At 38.2% G+C, this 14,616-nt stretch overlaps 1 protein-coding gene across 3 annotated transcripts in view; it reads right to left on the bottom strand.

Moving 5' to 3' along the window:
* The window catches only part of DYM (dymeclin), a 213,578-nt gene that overhangs the window by 58,729 nt on the left and 140,233 nt on the right, over nucleotides 1-14,616 (bottom strand). The gene's annotated exons all lie outside the window — the stretch shown is intronic.

The following is a 14,616-nucleotide window of genomic DNA, read 5'->3' as shown; positions in this document are numbered from 1 at the left end:
CTCCTCAAAGAAAGGTGGGAACTTCACAGAAATCCAAGATGGCAAGCAAAGGGGTGGTGACCAAAATGGCGCAAAAAGTAACCCTCAAGATGGCGTTGCGGCAATGGGCTGGAAAACTAACTTACAAAATGGCGACATAACAACTAGCACCTTAGCAACGCCAGAACATAACAACACACAAGACATGTCCATATCCTCTAACCCTATAATGACATCATCACCCTGGAAATTAGAAGGTGAAGGGAGTCATCAAAATGGCAGCGCCCATGATACTTCCGGTGTAAACTTCCGGAAAGATGGTGCCATCCATGATACACTATCAGACACAGATCCAACAAACCCCAACAGTAGATGGGCCATTCCACGCAAACAAGCGGAGGAAGCAGGCGACCTAGAATTTATAAAAGCTTTTCCTGTTTACACAGAAGAGGGTCACCCACCAACATGGCAACCGCTTTCATACCCTGTTCTCAAAGATATAAAAAAGGCAATACATGAATACGGACTTAATGCGCCATTCACGATAGGATTATTAGAATCATTATTTTATGCGTATACGTTAACACCAAATGACATAAGAACATTAACAAAAGCAATCCTTACCACCATGCAGTATTACATGTTTGAGAACGAATGGAAAGCCTCGATAAGGAAATATGTTGATGAGACTTTGGCATACAGAAGAATATCTGTTAATGATACCATTAATCGCCTTTACGGCGAAGGGCCATATGCCTCAAATAACCAACAAGCGAGAATCAACATCGAAGAACTAGACCGCACAAAAAATTTTGCCTTAGTTGCAATTAAATCAGTAGCTGATGCCTCCACTCCTAGTCAATCATTCACCACCATTCACCAAGGAGTGAAAGAACCATTTTTTGAATTTGCTACCAGATTGAGAGAGGCAATTTCAAGACAAATTTCTCATAAGGAAGCCCAAGAAGCCCTATTTCAAAAATTAGCTGTTGAAAAAGCTAATGAAGATTGCCGAGAAATACTAAAACATTTAAAAAATCCTACGTTAATGGAAATGGTAGAGGCATGTCGTCATGTTGGCTCACATAACCATAAAACGAAATTACTTGCAACAGCAATGAAAGAGCCACAAAAATGTTTTAATTGCGGAGAAAGCGGTCACTTAAAAAAGGCTTGTCCAAAAATTAAAACTCTGCCTCCTCCTCTTCCACCTTACCCATGCAAGAATTGCGGGAAGGGCAGACATTGGACTCACACTTGTAGATCTAAATACGACATTTCAGGAAGACCTTTACCACCTAAAACACCACCACAAAACAGGAAAGGGCCAGTACAGGGAAACGGGGTGAAGAGCGCCAGAGGGAGTGCACAGACACAAAAGACTCTCCCGAACTGTTAGCACTGCCAAACACTACCCTCAGCACCGGAAGACACAGAAATGTAATCCTACAGTGGATAGATTTATCTCCTATTATACCATCAACAATTTAAAACAGTGATTTTCATAAAATTCCTGTAGCACCATCAAAAGAAGTTTTCGTTGAAGACACATACCTTTTGACAAACTCTGCTTCAGCAGCCAAAAAAGGCATCATAATTGTACCACAAGTAGTAAAGAATTTAAAGACTAATTCCTTAAACATTAAAGTAAATGTCGCTTTTTCACCAGTGGCAGTTTCAGATGAATCACCAATAGCGCATTTACTGTCTTTGTCTCAACTATCCAAATTTTCAACTGAAGAACCCTTAGAAGTGAACTGGGCACAATCAATTAATAGTGAAAGACCGATAATAACTTGTTCTGTCTATTCTCCTGTAGTAGGTCAAACAGTTTCCACTGTCGGATTAACAGACACAGGACCTGATGTTACAATTATAGCAGAAGAAGACTGGCCTTGACACTGGACGCTGACCTCATCATTCATTCACATCAATGGGGTAGGTGGTTCCCAATCACCCAATCAGAGTGCAAACATCTTGACAATTACCGGATCGGAAGAGAGGACAGCAACTGTCCAACCTTTTGTTTTGCAGTTACGTCTGACTCTTTGGGGAAGGGATGTTTTATTTCAGTGGGGAGTCTTAATTTCATCAAATTTATAATAGCGGCCACTGGCACGTAGCAGCTACCCCATCTACAGTGGAAATCAGAAAAACCAATATGGGTAGACCAGTGGCCATTAAAAGGAGTAAAGCTGAGCATCCTTTATCAATTAGTAGAAGAACACTTAAACAAAAATCATATTGAACCTTCTGCTAGTGCTTGGAACTCACCAGTTTTTGTTATAAAAAAGTCTTCAGGACAGTGAAGACTTTTACAAGATCTTAGGAAGATCAACGAGGTCATAGAGCCGATGGGAGCACTGAAACCAGGCATGCCATCGCCTGCAATATTGCCAGAAAAATGGCCCTTAGTTATAATCCACATTAAAGATTGCTTTTTTCATATCTGACTTAACCCTAAAGATTGTTTGAAGTTTGCTTTTTCAGTTCCCTCAACGAACATTGCTGAACCACGCCAGAGTTACCAGTGGAGAGTTCTCCCACAAGGAATGAGAAATTCCCCAACTCTGTGTCAGCAGTACGTTGCAGATATTTTGTCTTTGATCAAAAAAAGGTACCCTTAAACCATTTTGTTCCATTACATGGATGATATATTAATTTGTGATCAAAATTACTCTGTGGTGCAGGAAGTTTTACAAACAACAGTTAACACCCTAAAAACACATGACTTGCAAATTTCAGAAGACAAAACACAGTGAGAATCTCCCTGGAAATACCTAGGATGGAAAAATCACAGAATCCTCCATCACACCAGTAACTATTGGGGGTAACAAGTAACTATTAACACAACAAGTAACTATTAACACAAAGATTTCTACTCTAAATGACTTGCAAAAGCTTTTAGGTCAGATCAACTGGGTCTGTTCCGTGTTAGGTATAACCACAGATGAATTACATCCTCTTTTCTCTCTTCTAAAAGGAAATCCAGATCTTACCTCTACCAGAACTCTCACCCCAGAAGCCACACAAGCCTTGAGAGTAGTAGAACAAAAGTTAGATGATCAACAAGGACACAGAAAGCGAGAAAGTGAACCTCCTGTATTAATAATCTTAAAAGGTCAAATGCAACCATTTGGGCTGCTGGGACAGTTTTACCATCAAGGAACTGAATTTTGTGTATGGGAATGGTTGTTTCTATCTCATCAATTTTGTAAAACACTAGTAACCTCTCCAGAAATGTTGAGTCAATTATGTTTCAAAGGCAAGACAAGGTGCTGGGAGCTCTCAGGCACAGATCCACAGACAGTGTATCTGCCCCTGACCTCCAAGCAGCTTGAAAAGCTGCAGACAACGAGCCACGACTGTCAAATTGCCATGTCAAATTTTACAAGAGAAATTAAAATTCACCTTCCTGCTTGCAACTTTGTTCAGAGATTAAACCAAATTCCACTTCAATTGAATCAAATTTATCAAAAACTCCAATAAAAGGTAAGAAAACAGTATTTACAGATGGATCAGGGAGAGCTAGAAATGCGGTAATGATTTGGAAAGAAAAGGATAACTGGCATCAAGACATCCAAAGTGAAAGGTCCTCCTCAAATGAGTTGTCTGCAGTTGTTTGTGCCCTGACCTTGCTTTCATCCTGAAGTATAAACATAGTCTCCAACTCCCAATATGTTGTTGGGATTGTACAAAGGGTTGAAAATTCTTACTTATGTGATATAAACAATCAAACCTTATTTAACTTATTTAAACAATTGTTAGTTCTTATTCAGAATCCCAACTTCCCATTTTTCATAACGCACCTCCTTGCCTGGTCCTGTAGTGGAAGGGAATTGCCTCACAGACCAACCAGGAGGTTTGACAGTTATCCCACAGTGCTTGGAGCAAGCCAAACTGTCACCTGAATTTTTTCACCAGAATGCAAAATCGTTGCAAAAACAATTCGGTATAACCCAAAATCAAGCAAAAACAATAATACAAACATTGTCTAGATTGTCAATTAGTATCTCCACTAAAACGAGAAGGAATTAATCCCCAAGGGTGGGAACCCCTCCAAATTTGGCAAAGTGATATAACTCATGTTTCTTCATTTGGTAAATTAAAGTACGTACATGTTTTGATTGAAACATTTTCAAAATACATTGTGGCAACCATACATTCTAGTGAAAAGAGTAAAGACGTGAAAAAACACCTTATGACAGCATTTACACACACGGGAGTGTAAAACAGATAATGACCCCGCATACATCTCAAAAACAACACAAGAGTTCCTAGCACTGTGGGGCATCGAACACAAGACAGGCATTCCTCATAACCCTACAGGACAGGCAACTGTAGAGCGCGCGCACCAAACAATTAAAAACATGCTAATAAAACAAAAAAGGGGGAGTATGGGACTAACTCCCCAAGAACAACTCCAGAAAGTCATGTGTGTTTTAAATTTTTTAAATCGAATAGAAAATGAAATCACTCCAGTACAGAAACACTTTCTCTCTTGAGACAGTCCCCAAACATCAAAAGCAAAAATTATCTATTTTTGCTTTTGATCAATCACAGGTGAATAGGTGGGTCCTTTCCCTCTAATTATATGGGGGAGAGGACACGCCTGTGTCTTAACAGATAAAGGTCCCATGTGGATTCCATCAAGATGGACCAAGCCATATCACCATTTCTTCATCACCTCCATCCTCATCATTGCCTATGGATTCATGGTCTGCCATCGAATACAGTCAACTACCCTTCCTTCCTGGACCCACTAAACAGAAGAAAACATTTGGGTGAAGTTGGCAAATAAAACCGGGTCAGATACTTCATGTTTATCTATTTCAAATTTGAAAAAGTTGTTTAAAAATTGTTTAGTGGGTATGCCCTCAGAACAAGAGTTTAACGAATTTCTACGTAGTCATTCGTTCACTGATATTGAACCTCAAGAGAGAAACCTCTTAGGTTCAATCAAGACTAATCATTGCCTTGTGTTTGAAAAAATCACCACTACGTGAAAAATTACACAAAATGTAACACCTAGAAAAAACACATATACCAATACTTCTATTTGCTGCAATGGAAAAAAAAACTAAAAAGATTGTTACAGAAACAATTGCTAAACCAATGGCTTTTCCACAAGGCAATTTTCTGATCTGTGGAGAAAGAGCCTGGGCAGGAGTTCCTTCCCACCTGGTAGGAGAGCCTTTTTCAGTTTGGAAATTGGCATTATTTAATCCAGGGAAAAACTTTCTCCCAAGTCAGAAACCATCTACTTAAATTCAGCCACCAAAAATTAAAAGATCATTTATTGCATATAAGGTGCTGCCCACCACTAAAGCTCCACAAAAATTTGACTGGAGATTCCCCAAAGGTATTCCATTTCCTACTTCTATTTCAAAAGTACTAAGAAAAAAACAAACCACAATGAGCCTGACCATTCTTTCCTCAGGCTATATGCTGCCCCATCCAGGTCTCTTTCCGTTTACAGAAAACCTACCATTTACAGAAGACTGTGACCCTAATATCTATATTTGGTCAAGAATGAAAAATTTCTGGAGTAACTTCATTCTACCAGGGATCAGAACTGCACATGCGTTGTCACTTCTGACACACATGGGGTTGCTGGTTGGCCAAGGAGGCCAACGCCACCAGCACAGCCATCGAAGGCCTCTTAGCCGACACCCAAAAATTAAAAGAAGTTACCTCACAAAACAGAGCAGCCATAGACTTTCTACTACTTGCTCATGGTCATGGTTGCCAAGAATTCAAAGGAATGCATTGTCTCAATTTTTTTGATCATTCTCAGTCAATTAGTAGTAGCATCTCCGAGTTAAGAAACTTAACAAAAGAGATACATGCATCTCCCAAGTATAGCTCCAATGATCTTTTTGATTGGTTTCAACTTCCAAACACCCCCAATTGGCTCAAACAAATAATTATAATTTGTTTTTCAATTCTGTTTTCTCTAGTTATAACTTTGTTAATCCTACTTTGCCTTTTTGCTTATGTCAAAAGATTTATTATCAAGAATGTTTCCTCAGCGTTCTTTTTAGAAAACAAAACAGGCGGAGATGTGGGAGTTGGACCACGAAGAAGAACAGTACTAGAGATGGAAGAAAGCATTACAAAAATCCATAGAAGAGGAAGATGAAGTTTGAACATAAGGGACTTTCAGCAAATACAATGGACTATTGCATGAATGCACGGGTTTTGATGTTTGTTATATTTTCCTACTTTGTACTCCCGTATTTTTATGGAAAATCCCCTCACATTGTTTATTCCTTTTATCCCCATGTTCTGTGTAGCTGCCGCAGTGCAGATGTTCCATACAAGGTTATGCCTCTCCCCTTTAACCCTTATAGAGATGTAACCCCTCCTTATTCTCCCTATTAAGGCAAGTTCCCTCCTTCTCTTTCCCTAAATGTCATGTTCACACCCCCAGTTCCAGAATGTTCCTTTCTTCCCCTATATAAAGGGGAAGCCATGTTAATAAAGGGTTTACTTACTTGCTCATCCACCTACATACCTACAACAAACCCTGAGTAAGCGTCCCTTATTTCCCCATTGGGCCGTAACAGTTTCCCACAAGAAATTTTACAGAGAACAAGCAACTACCACTGTCAGTAGGGATAAACAAAATGAAAATACTCCCTTATACATTTCTTTAATGCTGCTTTTAAGGCCAGGTGATGAGGAAATCAGTTTTCAGCAAGTGGCTTATTTTGCTGCATGTGATACTTCATATGAGCAGCACAGAGGAACCAACGCTTTTTCAAAACCCACTTTTGGTTTTGAATTTCTGCCTATATTAATAATTATTCTTCTCCAAACCTCTCTCTTATTCACTTCATACCAAGACTGTCTTTCAATCTTGCTTGACTCATACCCTTTAAAATATTCCCCTTTCCTTCATCCCATCATTTCAGTCTCCTGGCCACCCACACTGCCAATTAACAGCAGTTGCATAACATTATAGGTAATATTAACAACAGCCATTAGTGGGAGAATTGCCCTCAGCGAGACAGTGGGAAATGCTGTTCAGGGGGATAATACCTCTGCAAAATATAAACTGTGAGTTGATGTCTCTTATCATGTCTCTCAAAATCACTGAGTCTTGGTTTACCTTCATTTCTATTATATTCTCTCTCTTTCTTTCCAATTCCAAATCACAGATAACTGCAGTGAAAGAATCTAAAGAACTTTGTTATGTTTCCTTTTAAAATAACTCCTTACTACTCTTTGATAGAAATGGATTGCTCTTTATAATCAACAACCAGAACTGTTTAAAAAACTCACCAGTTTGTCCGTAACTGTCCCTGTAAAGTATGAAGAGAAAAAGATGGAAATGGAAGGTACAACATGTTCCATCACTGCCTCACAAAGCAGTGCAAAAATAAAAATTCCAATTCCAATTAGGTATTTAGTACCAAATAGCCTAAAAGGTTCTGTACAGACTTCCTTCCACATCCATTTCCATTAGTCTACATGGCTGCATGTTTAAAAAAGCAATTACTGAGATGTTCATAACATATGGTCACATATTTATGGTTTTGAAGCACTGCATTTTTCAATCAAAACCTTGCTTTAGGAACACTAGAAATTGTTTTCCTGCATTGTTGAAATACATTGCTGTTACAGAAATAAATCCTGCTCTTTGGAGAGCTACTGCATTAGGCTGTTCTGTTTGTCTGGTGGAGCTATGACGAGGATGAACCATCCAGAACAATCGACTTCCGAGAAGCCCTGAACAACCCACTCCCGTGCGGGAGGCAGCACAAACAACATCTAAAGGCCAAACCAAGTAAGAAGGACGCCTTGGAGATCAGTACTGTCCCTTTTTTTCACTCAGGCACTTCAAAATTTGTCATTTGTCTGAACTGAGCTTCACGGCACTTGGCTTCATGGCAGTAATACACTGTGTTTATAGACAGGCTTGTGAGTGCTTTCTCTTATCAATGCATCACATTTTCTATGTATAGCTATGCCTCAGACCCTTCTAGAATCCCAGTATTCCATCAGGCTTCCAGTTCCCTCCAACGCAGCTCAATTAGCTGTGCAGGAGAAAAATCAGCGTACAAAATTCCACTGCTCAATATATGGAGATGTGAAGGAACCCCAAGATCTCATGCATTTCTAACACAAGTTCTCGCAACTTCTTTAGCTTAATCATCTTCTAAGGATGTTCATTTGAGTAGCCTTATCAAAAGCACGTCCTTTGAGTTCAAAAATGCAAACAAATGCCATAATTTATACCCTCTCCTGCAAAATAATGACAATGCCCTAAACCTCTAGAACTATTAAAGGAGGAAAAGCAATTTTCCTCCTTTAATAAGTAAAAAATTACAAAGCTCATGTTTGGCTTGCTTCAAATGTGTCTAACATGCACAACAGTAGGTTTTTAAAATTACTTCAGCTGGTGTTTGTATTGCTACTGTCTACAGTTCTACTTCTTCCAATTTGTTCTCGTTTCATAGATCTGAAGAATTAAAGATTTTCAATCAGATGGTCATGAGATGCTGCTGCCACACAAAATGTTCTTTTTTAAAAAAAAAGTAATTTTCATCCTTATTTTCCAAAATATTGAGAATTTTCAAGTGAAATAAGGCTTAACAACACCTATATAACACAAATACCAGACACCAATGACACTTCTGTGGAACTCCTGAGTGATGAAAGAACATCACCTTTTTGAAGAACATCATCTTCATGTTCTTCAGTATATTTGCTCAAAAATTCTTCAACCACAGCCAGTGTATCATTTAAGACACAATAATGCAAAGACCCACTGCAAATAACTATTAGAACTTCATAGTAATATGGAGAAGTTTAAATAGACTGAAATCCATCAACATCTCAAGGATATTAGGATAGTTCTTTTGCTTAAGGATAATTTATGCAGTATTTTCACAGGAAAGTTTCCAATTCATTTGAAGAAAAGTACTGATTAAGAATTCAGACAGAACTGCAGAATTCAGCTATTACTCAATACAAAAGCTCGCTTTAGATTTGGGTTAGGTTGGTTATTTCAGTCTATTCTGAAATAGCTATTTTTTGGCGATACAAAAATAGGGGGATTAGGTAGGAGTAATAGTCTTTAAAATATAATTCATCTGAAGGAGGGTATGACTAATATTTAGAAAATGTATTTATAGGCCTCCTGCTCTAAACTGGAGACAGGCAAACCCAAGAATAACCTGACATTGAAAATGTTACTTCATGAGCCATCAACTCAGAGTAATCAAAAAGAAGGTAAAATAGTGTAAAACAAGGTCCCACTAAATGCAACTTAAATTGCTAGAATCCACCTACCATATAAAACCCACTAAAACATTATATTGGTTTGCCATATGCTGCTTTCAGTAAACAACACACTAGTAAAAATGTTCTTGTATAATCATATTTTAAGTTTATTTCACTAGACAACAAAAGGATCTAAAAATTGACACACAAAAACGAAGGTTTTTTAGGCCATTAACAATGCCTGGCCAATGCAATCAAAAAAACCTACAGAGTTACTAGGCAACATATAAAATTGGAAGAAAATAGAGGCAAAAAGGATATTGAAGAGACCTGGGCAGTGCTTTGGGTGAAAAGTAGGAGTTTTACTGAGTTTTAAAGAAAGATTATGACAAAAAAAACTACCTTAGCTTTTTTTCCTCACCCCCGTATTCGACAAATATGGACATATCTCAATTAGGAGTCTTGATTTAATTTGTAAAAGTTTCCCGTTCTGCCAACAGTGTATTCAATTTTACATATTTTGTGTGTTCTCAGCAGTTACCACTAAGCAGTATTTTTACAGACTACCAGCTAAACAACGTTAATTGCATCACACTAACTCTATTATGCTTGACCAGTTTATTTGGAAGTGGGTTTAATTTCATTTCTGCATCATTACTGGAGTCATAAGATGATCACAGGGAAGACTTTCTACTTCTTCACGACAGCACACGTTTATAGGAAAACACCTCTGTGTGATGGTAGAGTTCTGCACTAAACTGTTCTCCTTAAGATAACAAAAAAACCCCAACAAATAGAGCTGCAGGATATCTAATGCAGTATTACATATGCAAGCACAGAAGATATTATAGGACCTAACAACCTTAGAGGTCTTTTTCCACTCCAAATGATTGTATGATTCATAGAATCCCAGGGTGGTTTGGGTTGGAAGGGACCTTAAATATCATCTTGTTCCAACTCCCAAAACATCACAATGCTTATTTAAAGGTCAAATATTGTTCACATCAATAGTGAATGAATTAATTGTTTGCTAAAGGCTGGATAAGCTAAAAATAGTTAACTTCTTTGCATGTAACTGAATCTAGAACATTTATGGATTTTAGATCTGTTTCATTACGTTTGAGAGGCAGCAAATACTGCAGTTCATAGACCTGATTTCACCTACTCTTTAGCAATACCCAATTTCCAAGATAAATAGGGTGCCTTTAATTATAAAAGACAATTTCTTCCCAGGGAGTAAATGAAACAGGGAACCTTTTAACATCCATTGATGTGCAGAGGGGAGATTATGTTGGTTCTCTGTTGTAGAAACTAAAACGAAGGACTATTTATGAAGTACTTGGAGCTTCGAATATAATCAACTGTAATAACAAGATACAAGTTTCCCCCCAAAAATATTCCTTTTTTGTTGAAACCACTTTTGTAATACTGCTTTTTAATAACTCTCATAATGGCCGAATTAGAGGGACCCCAACTGAAGTCATTCATCCCACATAAAACAAACATTGCTTTTTCTTCTTAGCTTTGTTTTACAAGCTACATTACTTCCAGATGACGCTCGAGGGGCCTAGGAGTTTCAAGAGTTAGATGGTTAAACAGACAGCTGCTTTCTATTTACCATATAAATCAGGGAAAAATCAAAGAAGAATCTAAATATTGGAATTCATTTGGCCCATTATGGAGCACAAACTGAGAGGGAAAAGAAAAAAAAACATAGAAATTGCATCACCCAAATGCAAAGCTTAATTCTGGTTATCAAGATGAGAGAGAAACTCATCAGCATTTGCAGAATTCCAGGCCTCCATGTAACACCAGCTGTGCACAGCAGGTAGGTCTAACTGGATTGGGAAGGAGTCAGGAAAAGTCAGCTCTGATTGGGAACCCTCCTGGTATAGCCAGGCTTTGCTACTGCAGACTTCATATACACAAATAGATATTAAAATATATATTTTTATATATATACACACACAGAGATCACTACATTCAGATTTTCATATTTTTCCCTTCGGATTGCCAACATGCATTTATTTCTATGCTAGCTAACCCAAAAAAACCAACAGATTTTGGACAGGGGATTAAAAGATGGCTCTTCATGTACTGACAGGAGTACATCTATAAATATGAAAATCTAACATTACATACATTGCTTCTACCCTCGATGAATTCCATCCACCATCGAAGTGCTGCTTAAATGATAGTCCTATATATGAAATAATGGAAGATATTGGCACTAAGTGGGATTATTTTTAGAATTTTTCCTAACACATTTAAGCTTCATCTGGATAGAACGATGTATCTTTTTTTTAAACCAAAATTTAGAAGGTAGGACTCAAGTGACAATATGTGCCAAACTATTTGAATCTAAAACTATTCCTGTATTTGATTTTTATTTTACTCAATGTTTTGCATTAAGAAAATTCTTATTTTTTTTATATCAGCAAGAAAATTCTGAACCCCTGACAAAAGCTTGCAAAAATTCAAAACTTAGTCCCTCCTTCTCCATCCCTTCTCTCCCCAGAAAGAGTTAAGGAGAATCTCTCGTTACCAGCTGTAGTATAACAAGCACTGAAGGGCTCAAAAATCATAAGCAATGCCATGAAATCCTTAAAAAGCAATTACTTGGGTAGATGGTAGCTCCAACAACACGTCTGACGTGCTACTTCCCAAGGGAAGTTAGCGTGTCTCCAGTTGTGCTGTTAAGTACCTCTGATTTAATAAATTACATTAGGCTGTAATCAAATTACCAAGAAAATCATTGATATGTTTACTTAAGTAATTTGTCTTGATTTGAACTGAAAGAAGCAAAAATCCTCAATTATTTTATTACCAGTTTTCTTGTTTGCTGAGAATTTTAGAAAATGTGCTTTCATTGAATGCGAGAAAGCAATAAAGATAAACTTCACTGGATTTTTCCCATTTCTTCAAGCCTGGAGACAAGGACAATGGGATCAAAGTGTGGTATTTCAAAAGAGGCCAGTGCTACTATGAAAATGATGAATAATAAACTTATGAAATAATGAGTAAACAAAGTAGCATGAGAATTAGTCTGACCAAGGATCCTGTCTTTGAGGCAATGGTTTAATGGCAGGGGGTGGTTCCCTCTTCCCTGCTGGCTTCTTCATCCTGCTCCTGAATCCCATCACAATGACAGGAGTTTATCAGGAAAGGATGAGGAAACTGGTCCAGTCTTAATAAATGAAACTACTTGTTCTTTTCTTTTTTAAAGACCAGAAAAACCTCAACAAGAACAATGTGGAAAGGACCTTAAAGCTCATCTCATTCCACTCCCTGCCATGGACAGGGACAACTTCCACTAGCCCAGGCTGCTCCAAACCCCGTCCAACCTGGCCTTGGACACTTCCAGGGATTCAGGGGCAGCCACAGCTTCTCTGGTCAGCCTGTGCCAGGGCCTCCCCACCCTCACACCCAGGAATTTCTTCCCAATACTTAACCTAACCCTGCTCTCTGTGAATTTGAAGCCATTCCCCCTTTCCTGTCCCTCCATCCCTTGTCCAAAGTTCCTTTCCAGTTTTCTTGGAGTGAGTCCCTTTAAGTTCTGGAAGGGGCTTTCAGGTCTCTCCAGAGACTTCTCCAGAAACCTGTGCAGAGCAGGTAATATGGGAATCATCTCTTTCTTTATCAGAAACACAGAGGTACAACGGGCTTCAGGATTTCAGACATTTCAGCCACCTCAGTTCCTACAATCTTCCTCATTCTTACAGACAACATAAATATGAACTTTCAGAAGCAGAATATGCTGAAGTGATGAAACCTGGCCCAAACTTTCATTTAGTCAACTGACTATGGCTCAGATTAAGTGGGAACACGAGCAATTGGAGAGGGGGAAAAAAAAAAAAGACCAGAAAGCCCTCCACAACAGTTTACCTTGTCCTTTTAAAACACAGGCCATGAACTTATTTCACTCTCTCCTGCACCAATCTTTCCAACTGCTCTTTGTTTCCTCTACCCCTACGTCATACCAACCATAGGAGACAAGAAATTCAGGGAAGTGTCTGAGCCTCTTGGCTGTACTCCAGAGTATAAAACCTACAAAATATTTTTCAGCACCAAATTCTTACACAGCCCCAAAATATATGTACATATATATATATATATCTTCACACGCCTAAGTGTGCATGAACATACATATATATATTTATGTATATGTGCTCTTATACAAACACATGTATGTATCATGCTGTTTGCTTTTCTCTGAACAGTGGGGATGGTATTTTAGGAAGAAAACGTAAGGATCTTTCTTCATAAAATCAGTATCTTCCTGACAAGAGGTTCCTATTCCTCAGAAGTAAACCCATGGAAAAAAGACAGAAAAAGGCCAAGGGGTCTAAAGTCTTGGAGGCTTTTAGTTGTTCATGCCCATGCAGATGAAAGAGCTTTATCCAGCCTGTGTATCACCTCACAAGGCAAACAGGAGTGGGACCTCCTGCTCTTCAACCACAGACTAATTTGAGGGTGTTCTTGCTGAAATGTTTCAAGTTCCGAAAATTAAAGGTCTGAGAGCAATTTCTAGGAGGGAAATCAGAGGGCCTAAACCACGGGTGCTGTTAGGAGTTTCACGTGACTTAGGGCATGGTAAGGCAGCAGGAATACACAGGAAAATCCTGCAAGTGATTAATCTGCTTTACAAACCCACACGTCCCTGAATAAAAAAGTGCCTCTAGTTTGTAGGGTATGTGTCAGAGATAACTAAAAGATGCAGGTTAAGAAACCTGGTTAGTTGTATGAGATTTAAGTCATCAAACCATTATATCAAATTATTTCTTCACGTATTTTTATACTTAATGCTAGAGTAATATGATATGTAAAGTCTCAAGCAGGCATGTCCCGGACCTTGTATTAACCCTGAAAATAAAACAGTTGTTACATTTTCATCCTCAAAAATCCAAAACAACTGATAAATCAAGTCTTTTTTTTTTTTCTTCGCACAGTATTGCAGCAAGAGTTCAAATGAGTACAAACCAAAGATACTTCACCAGCACAAAGATATTATTCAAGTCCTTGCAAGACGTCTCCTTCTTGTACTGAAACTAGAGATTTTCCAACAAGCCATGCAATTAAATTACAAAATTGTTGCCTATTTGTGGGCATTGGCTCAGGAAACTGAAGAGAAATGTAAGTATCCATGTGCTCACAACATACCAATTTGCCCCATGACTACAGTAGTCCCCCAAAGGCTCACTGGGAATTGTTTCCAATAATTTTTAGGTATTTTAACATAATGTGGATGCCAAAGCCCCATTCTTAAAAATAATGTTTTCGACTGTGTCATTTAAATTTCTTGAATTACAAATGGGTTGAAAATCATGAGTTGACAGTAAGTTTCTTCGCTCTGAATCACTGTGGGTTTGCTCTGCCATTTTTAAGTGTAATTCTTGCGTTTTTTAA

The sequence above is a fragment of the Manacus candei genome, unplaced genomic scaffold (genome assembly GCF_025592945.1).
Source record: "Manacus candei isolate 608988 ecotype Guabito, Panama unplaced genomic scaffold, ASM2559294v1 h1tg000059l, whole genome shotgun sequence".
In the NCBI taxonomy this organism is placed as follows: domain Eukaryota; kingdom Metazoa; phylum Chordata; class Aves; order Passeriformes; family Pipridae; genus Manacus; species Manacus candei.
The sequence above is the reverse complement of the archived record's forward strand: the minus strand, read 5'-3'. Positions and strand labels throughout refer to the sequence as shown.